The sequence below is a fragment of the Paramormyrops kingsleyae genome, chromosome 17 (genome assembly GCF_048594095.1).
Source record: "Paramormyrops kingsleyae isolate MSU_618 chromosome 17, PKINGS_0.4, whole genome shotgun sequence".
Taxonomy (NCBI): Eukaryota; Metazoa; Chordata; class Actinopteri; order Osteoglossiformes; family Mormyridae; genus Paramormyrops; species Paramormyrops kingsleyae.
Window position 1 is genome coordinate 15,209,898 of NC_132813.1, and position 9,422 is coordinate 15,219,319.

Sequence of the window (9,422 nt, forward strand, 5' to 3'; positions counted from 1 at the left end):
CAAATTATCATTAAGACGTGATGAATTACAATCTGAGTCGTGAAGAAGTTTAATATGTCACGGCATTGTGGTTTAAGTCACTGGGGAGACCCAGCGAGCCGGGGAACAATATGTCAGAATGAACGATACAGATTATTGGGGAAGATCCTAGTAGGGACGTTGCTGTTGTACCTTAGAACGAGATGTCCGTAAACATCCTGGTGGATTAAAATAAAGGGTTATGCTGAGAAAACGTTGGCAGAACAATGTTAAAGAAAAAAGGAAAAAAAAGTGTAATTGGCTAATTAAGACGCAAGGAGAAATAAGGAGCCCAAGCGGACTCGGAGAGGGGCTACCGCCAGCCCCCACGTGTGCCGCCAAGGGGGGGAAGCAGTGGGAATTATGGATTCTCCGGGGAAGACCTACGTTCCCAGCCATAAGGTGTTGTGATTAATATTATGGCTGTTTCTGCAGTGCATACTATTATTTAGATTTTAAAGGGGACATCACGACTTGTTTCTGCAGCATGACGAGATTTAATATTTCAAACCCACCCCACATTGATCAGTTCTATGACTCATCCCTGGTTGCAACAACTGCCCCCCCCCCCCCCCCCCCCACACACGCTTTTTTTCCCAGTGACAGACTTCCTCTTCAGTTAGAGTACCTGCTGCGGCTCTAATCCCAATTAGACTAATTAGTGAGACTCTGGGATGGAGACAGCTCCCAGCTCCCCTTACGGAGCAGAGGAGGAACCTGACTTCCTGTCGGAGATCAGGAGCATGAGGGGAGGATGGCAACGACAGGAGGAGGACAAGAGGGTACTGGGGGAGGTGGGGGGGGGGGAGAGACGAGAGACGACGGCAAGACTGAGTGAGCGAGAGACAGACCAAATGAAATAGGAGGGAAAGTGTGGGAAGTTCTCCCGGCCAGCAGAGGTAGCCTGACACCAGGTCCCTAATTTCCGTCGTGGAGCACAGCAGGATGCCCCCCCCACAACAGCAAGGCGAGGCTGCGATAACATCCAGCAACCCAGCAACGGAAAATGTTTGCTTTTTCCCCTCGTTGCAGAGCTAATTACGATGAGGTAGCTGCAGATTGGGGGGGAAAACAAACCAATGAGACGCGGCGAGGAACAAAACCGGTCTGGGAGACGAAGGGGACGGCCTTCCTGCCAGGGGAAATCGGCTGCCCGTCACAGTGGGACTTGTTAACATTTAGAGAGGGGCCTGCACAGCGGCCTGCTCTCGCGCTGGCAGGGTGGCTCTGCCTATGGGGGGGGCGGCAGATTCATTAGGGCCGGGCTGAGCAGGGCTAGGAGCCATGAAAAGATGCCTAATTGGCTAGTGGCACCCGACAGCATCTATAGGGCCTTATGGTGTGTTTTCACAAGAACCCAGGACCGGGGAGGTGTTGGGCTGGGGGGGGGGGCGGGCCGATAACAGGGCATAGGTGAAGTGAACGAGCTCTCGTGGGAATGCTCTGATAGGTCCTCTAAAATCCCCACACCACCACGCCCAACCCGCGTGTCACATGGTCCGGTTGCCGGTCCCGGCCACTTACGGTGTGGCACCTGGCCCGATCCGGGTGCAGGAACCTCGGCGCTGCCGTCGCACGTGACCTGGGACAATAACTCGATAATCGATTCCGTGAACATGCGATGGAGGTATCCACTTCCCGTTGTGGAAACGAGAGCGAAAGCATCAAACAGCCAGCAGCCAATAAGCAGAGAGGGTCCCGCCTGTCACTTATCCGGAAGGCCTGTATCGGGTGTCAGCAGCTGGCCGACGCCGGGCGCAATGCCGCCAACATGGCAGCCGGGGTAATACATTGATTCCCAATGCTAGCGGTCGATGCATGCTGTACCCCCCCCCGTGTCCATCCCTCCATCCATCAATGTCCTGTGCCGCTCATCGGAGGTAGAGTCCACTTATCCACGTGGTTCGGGAAGCCCTCACAGGCATGTAGCACATCGTAAATTAATCAGGCCGCTGGACCCCAGGGGGCTGTAGGGGGAAGTGGCGAATTTGACAGGGAGTGCCAAGCGGAGTCTCCCAGCCTTCTGAAGCTCATGCAGGTCTCCTCCCATCACTTCTCCACCCTGTTTCCTTATCTCTCACTCGCGCCCCAAAACTAAGACCCAAACTAGTGCGGAGGAGAAAGATTACCAACAGCAATCTCTCCACCATATGGAATTGCTCTAATCCAGCCTCACACTCACAGGTGCAGGACTGTAATCTGATTGGTTCACAGAGTGCATCCCCGCTGACCTGAGCCCTCAGAAGGTCATGTGGAGACTGTCTGCTACCTGATTGGACGTTGCCATGTGCTCCTGTCCACCCTGATAATTTTTTAAAGCAGCCTTTTACATTACATCTACAATCCAAAAGTGTTGGTGACAATCTATAAAGTCTTATAATAACTTTAAATGTAGAAAATTAGAAAAAAAATTGAATGACAACATTAAACATATACAGCAAATGTATAGTCATAGTTCACAAACTCTGGGTCCAGTAAAGAATCAAGTTAAACCCCTATGGTAACAGATTTTGAAATATTTTCCACAGATGGATGTAAATCAGACAAGAATGATGCTGGTGTTTATGATCAGAGTGTGTTAACTGCCAGAGACCTCGTATTACCCCCAGTGTCTCAGATAAGCATTTCACTGGTGAAGATCACTGCCCTTTGCTCTGACTGTCATCTGAAGGATAACCGCTTACCGCACTGCTGATTACAGTTTTTTTCGATCGCTAACAAGCGCTTACCCATACTTCAGATACTTTTTCTAAACTCTTAACACAGACTCACACCTACAAAACACAATTGGCCAAATGGATAATTTTCTTCTCAAAAATACATTTTGTTAAATATATACTAACTCTTCATTTCAAAATAGAACACATCTTTCTCTGCACACACTAACTTTACAAAAACACTATAAATCTGACTCAAAATGAAATTATTCTGTCAAAGAATAACACTTGTTTTCACTTCACAAGGTACATGCAGTCAATCAAAGTACACCAGGTTTCAAAATACTGGCTATTATTGACATTACAAAAACTGCATAGACTTTTATGTTTCAGTTTTACAGATATTTGCATGCAAAACATGCAATCCACCATTTTGACACCAGAAATGTCTTGGTTGGTAACTGTATGTCCACATGTACAGTAATGTTCACATTCAAAAGCATTCCAGTAAAAAGCAAACAAGTTTTTTTTTCTTTACTGTTTACTACAGGAGGTACAGTAGAAACACGGTATGATAGAACAGAAAAAGTTTTACAGTATTGCTTACAGTGAACAAAATATCCATGAAACACACAAGAGCATTCTGAACAAAAAAACAACAGCAAAAAGCCAAGATAAAAAGGGGGGGAGGGGGGCAAAAAAAAGGCAAAAAATTTGCATCTAATCTCTGCGATCTTCAGGGTTAGGCCACATGTTTCCAAAAACATCACTCCTCAAAGTCTTGCCTTATAAACCCCACTGAGTCTAAGCCAGAATGGAATAAGCTGTGGTTGGCCCAATTTACCCAACATAAATCAGCTGTGTGTCAATTATTCAATTGTTTGTTTATTATCAGCTGAGATATATTTTTGATATTGATATTGTTTTTGAACTGATATCATTGCAGAAGCAGAGGTTTTTATACTGTATCTAAGGTTTGGAATATTGTTTTTGCTATTGTGGGATGTTGTGTGTTAACATTCGTAAATACTACAAAAACAGTCCATAATTTTGTTGGGAGGTATAGCTTGTCTGTTAAGAAAATGTAAGCATTGTGGAAATGTGTTCACTGACTGCATATTGGGTGAAAACGACATGAAATGTGTGAATGGTATGGCCACAAAAGACCGATGCTGTGCTAATTGTGTTTAGAGTTTTGAAAATGTGACAACTGTTTGGACAAACGCTTGTTAGCGACTGGAAAAAACTGTAAGGTGGGTGGTACCGTGCTATTTAGGTACAACACAGTGCTGAAAATCAGCCTGCGGATATTTTAATCTTGGCTTTTATTTACTGTCCGGAATGTGTCAGCAGGGTTAGGGTTAGGGGCTGTGGCAGCGTGAAAAGCAGGGATGCCAAGACGGACCTTTCGTCTCCGTGTTTGGGGGAATAATTACGGTGAGGCCGCTAAACCTCTGCACCATCCCTGCCGCTGCCTGATAGCGCCTCTACCACAGTGTAATCGACACACTTCAGATTATTTGCAAGATAATTACAGTCAACAGTCGTAGGTAAGGTGAGGGGCGACAATGGGGGGCCCATTAATATTCTGGGTCCGTCGCAGGGTTTGTCGTATGGCTCGTCCTTAAAGCGCCGAACGGCGGACTGGCACCGCATTAAGAACAACGAAGTTGACACAGAAAGAGCATTCCGGAAATGTCAGTGTGGTAGAGAGAGCAGGACCTGCTTCACTGTGAAAAACCTGTTTGTGTGTGTGTGTGTGTGTGTGTCCTAACACCGCCATCTCATGGAAGACCTGGCCGTATTAAACTCTACCTCGGTGGGCCCGCGGACACCCTCTGTGTGTGCAATGCGCTTGATCATCCTGAGGATGCGTTAGGAAATGCGCGATGGGGTCCATTTCACCAGCCCCGTTAAATATTTCATGAACTGAGATGAGTGCATAGCCCCTCCCTCCATTCTGCCGCATGCACTGACGATTTGGAATGGGGGGGCTCAAACATGTGGCTGGGGTTATAATACGGGGGGAGGGGGGGGGGATTAAAAGCACAGACACATATCGCATAATGACGCGTCAGCGGGCGGCACGTGCTCGCAGGCTTGGCCGCTGTCGGCCCCCCATTTGACACGTCAGCCCCCTGCGCCTTGGCAGCGCGGTCACAGCGGTGCAGCATATTGGCTGGGCTCATTTGCCTCTCGCAGCAAGCTCAGTGTCCAAATATCAACCCCCCGGGAGTAACACGTGTAGGAGAAGCGCGGGCGAGCCGGCCGCTGCAGCAGGTGGCCCGTCAGTGCCTAATGAACACAGCAATCTGCTCGCATCGCTGCGGCGCCTTTCAGCAGACAATTAGGCAACTAAGCGTGTAATTATTCCAGGCCAACGAGAAGAGGGTTCTCCTCTAATTTCATCTTTTCATTCCTGTTTACTCACCCACACTCCCCTCATTAATGAGAGTTTTTCCAGTCTATGCTAATTGGTTTCAATAACATTCATTTTAGTTGAAAGGGAGCGATTCTGTTAATTGAGGAGCGAAAGAGCCCCTTTTCATTTCGAGTGCGTCCCTGAGACGGCGCCTTTGAATGCACTCAACAGGTTCCCCGCTAATGAAATTAAACGACGTGGGCCGTGGCGAAGGCAAGCCAAATTAAAAGCAATTTATTTCCATTGAAGCATGTGGCACCGCTGGGGCACAATTAAGTGGCGGCCTGGTCAGGGGAAGGTTTAAAAAGCAGAGCCGCGATCACACGGCTGTTCTGACACTTCGGGGGCTGACCGGAGATGCCGAGGCCCGAGGTGGGGGGGGCACGCAAACACAGCCACCCTGATGTACTTGGAGAAATTGAGTAAATGGATGATTGTAGCTGGAAGTAATGGTTAAAATTAAATGGGGGGAGGGGGGCTTAAAGAAGGCAGGAAAAAGGCACTAACTGCTGTAGTTGTTACAGCGGGGGAAAATTTCTGAGGTGGGGGCCAAGGCTAGCTGGTTTGTGTGTAGGTGTTGTTAGAACTAAGTTTCAGATCCAAGCTGTGGTTGTACATTCAACCCTGGGGAGACAGCCCACAGGTCTTCTGCAAGCAGATACACACCATTTAATTGCACCCCCCCCCCTCCCCCAAAAGGTGCCCCAGCTCTTAATTGATGAACCGAAATGTATTCGGAGTTGGCATGGGAGTACCTGCGGTTGCCAGGGTTACCGAATTGAATCGTCCCTGAGACGTCTCTGCTCTGCATAATTCCATCATGTCATTCAGCGGATTTCGTGGCGAGCTTGATGAATGGCACCCTCGCCAGATAACATTTCTGCCTGGGTGTAATAAATCTTATGTAAAGTGTTCTGAATTTCATACAGAGCAACGTAAAAAAAAAAAAAAAAAAAAGATAGAGATTGCACACTTGGTCCGCTGGGGTGGTGACAGCAGCAAGGTTTCTTCCTGTTTATTTATCTTGTTTGTTTATTGGGTTGGCATCAGCGTTTGGGTCATTTCCTGTCCCACTTCGGGAAGGGAGTCCGTGTTTCCTTCTGCCAGGCGATGCCGGCACGGTGACGATCGCGCGTAGCCAAGGGTGACAGCGTGACTTTAAAGTCCGGCCTTTTGTACACAGTCAGGCTGGGGGATCCGTGAGGGATCAGGTCACCCCCAGACAGGAGCCCAACAAGCAGAGGATTGTCTCCCGCCTGTATAAAGTGCAAACGTACAGCTCCAGCTGGCTCACAGACACGTACATGCATAGCAATGAGGGGTGACCCTCCAGAAAACTCACACCAGCCTGACAGTGACCTTCTGTGGGGGTCTCGCTCAGCGGATGTCTACCTGTCGTATCGATTGCTGTGCTGGGCAAATCCCTGCTGCCCCCCCGCCCCACACCACACCCAGGAGCATTGTGTCATTTGCACATCCCTTTCATGCCTGCAGCTGAGAGCCCGATTCCTGTGTGACCCTGGAGGGGCCCTCGTGGCGTTCCCTAAAGTACCCTGGACCCTGACCACCGCGTCCTCCCTTACAGAAGCCTATTTATTTATTCATGGTTGTGGTGGGGGGAGGGGGGATCTCCTCGGTCAGCCCCCACCAAGTGCCCACTGCCCCATTTGCGATTACCTCGCCAGCATTGTGCCTCATTAACTCACAATTCAATTGTGGGCTGCTGTTTTGGAGCCTCAGAAGATTATTATGACAGAAGGGAAATAACAGAGCTTGCTAGGTCGTCCCAAGTCTTCAGGTAGCGCTCTTCATTTAATTTCAGTCCTCTCCCCTTTTGATTTTCATTACAGGATAAATGTCTTCATCCTCCCCAACCAGCAGGCCCAAAGCTCCTGGAAGCCCAGTGTGGATCCATCTCATTACAAAATTAAAGTTAAAAAAAAAAGTGTATTTCTGTCCGTGACTGATTGTATTTGTTTACTAATTAGGTTTTATTTTCCATTATTAATGTTTTTAATAAGCTCAGAGTCAGGTGTAGTTGACAGTAATTAATGGGTTATTTTAGGCGATCGTTATTACAGCCATGCACTTCTCTAATAAGGCTGATAATTACTGAGCGCTTGCTCCCAGACACATAAAGAACCGCGCATTGACTTTTTGACAGGCCGTGATGCCGGCAGGAGCTAATGGGTTTTTAAATTGTACTTTTATACCCATCAGACCCAGTAGCAGCTAGTCATGTTTTCAATTAAGGGAGGGAATCCTGCGTTTTTACATGGGGGAAACTGCACCGCAAGTGCGCGCGCAAACACGCCTACGCGCACACACCCTCCCACGCACAGGGATACGGTGCGTTTCATTCATTTTAACCAAACCTTGCATTTAAATGTGCCAGCGCAAGCACAAGAAATCAATCCAAGTTCAGGCCCCCGTTCGCTAATTATTATGTATTTATTCCGCCGCTCCCCTAATTTGGGGGACGGCTCCGTTTCTTTATGTTAGAGATAAAGGGAATCTTCCGATTTTTTTTCTTTCTTTTTTTTCTAAGCCCGAGATAGCGAGGCCCTCCAAGCGAGACAGGAAATTACACAGTAAGTGCCTTTCACGGTGATAGCGAAATGAAGGCAGTCGCTGTAATTAAACGGCCGGCTTTGGCGCTGCGCTATCGGGCATCTCTCTGGGTAACAGCCTGGCACCGGCCGGCCGTGGGCGCGCACACGCCCCACGCATTCATCCTCATGTCCTTAACTGCTGACAAATTACCCTGCATTACCCAGCGACTTTATGTCGGCCAGATGTTTTGCTCGGGGAAATATCTTTAGTTAAAATAATTACAAATTTATAAAGGGTATTCCGTTTTATTAAAAGACTGTCTTTGTCTTTACTCTTTAAAACATTTGAATTACTCCACTATGTTACCATAACCATTGGATTTAAAGTGTAAGTTTAAATCGCAAAAGCGCTAATTCTGATCCGCTCCAAACTTTGACTCTTTTAGGTGATTAATGTTGCTTTCAGCAATCAATGCAACACGCCTACCCCCATTTCCTCTAAGCAAGTAAGAAAGCAAACGTGGTCGGTAAAAGTCTTTATTTTAAGAAGTAAATTAACAGTAGTAATGGCATTGCTAATTGCTGAATCGTTTTAACGGGAAGTGGAGAATAAACTGAGAAAGATGCTCATTACGCTGCTGTTTCCCATTTATTAGCGCTTTGTGACAGGCGAGCCGGGCGCCCGATTGCTGTCCCCGTCCCAAGTGACTGTAGCCATGGCGTAATCTGGTCATGTGATCAGCCGCATTAGGAAGCTCATTTTAAATGACTGACACTTTTATATATGCATGCCACTAATCTTCTGTAATTTGGTTGTTACTTAGAAAAAAAGAAACTGTAAATGTGTTGTTAGGAGTACAGAGACGGAAAGCGGACGGAGGTTGGAGGCTGACCGGAGCCGAATGGGCCACGTGGAGAGAGCGGCTCCCCTCGGGGGTGCAGCGTTAGTACGGTTTTCTTTGAAAACAGCACGGTATCTGGTGAAATCTGTAACTCGTATTTAACTTTTCATGCTGTATATTCATATAAATATTCTTGATTTTTGCTAGTCGTATTAATATTTGTATGCAGCTGGGCCTACATAATGATTTTGAACAAGTTGATTTTATGTCTAGCTTGTATTTAGGACTTTAGGATGGATAATCACATACAAGCTTTGCATATTATAACTGATAGGCCTACTGTAGAATTCATTTGGGGGCAGAGGACCAGAAGCAAAGAATGGCTGCGGTCACCATATTATTAACTGGCAATTTAGAATACGGAATGCATCTAGGGACAAACAGAACTGTAGCAAACTAATAGTCAATGTTGCTTTTATTAGTAAAACGTAATGGATAAACTTTTTGTCTGACTGCCTTCTTATCCAGGATGTAGAAGACCTCCACCACCCCCAACCTGGGCCATGACCAGGATAAGCGTGTGTTGGATTGATGGATGGATGGACTTTGTCAGAAAAGCCATTCACCAGGGCAGGTAGGATGAATCTGAAGGGTGCATGGGGGGCTGGGGTCCTGTGGGATTTATGCTTTCCCCTGTTTAATTTGGTGTATCATATCACAGATGATGTCACACCAGAGTAATCTGGAATCAGTGGGCAGCGACGTGGGCGTGTGTCTGATGTATTCATCTGCTATAAGGGGCCTGGTAATGAGAGAGGTATAATATTCTCAAGGTCTGGCTCCGGTAATTATTTTTGTGTATGAGGCTATATAAAAATTTTAATTGTGAACTGAGGCGGTCTGGAATTAATGTGGCTTTCAAGGAGTGGAG

General features: G+C 47.2%; 1 long non-coding RNA gene across 1 annotated transcript; it reads left to right on the forward strand.

Moving 5' to 3' along the window:
* Positions 1-7,457: 7,457 nt before the first annotated feature.
* On the forward strand, positions 7,458-9,114 carry LOC111847128 (uncharacterized). Its single transcript, XR_002839030.1, has 3 exons — positions 7,458-7,688; positions 8,503-8,592; positions 9,020-9,114. It is a non-coding gene; the product is annotated as an uncharacterized lncRNA (long non-coding RNA).
* The last annotated feature ends 308 nt before the right edge of the window (positions 9,115-9,422 follow it).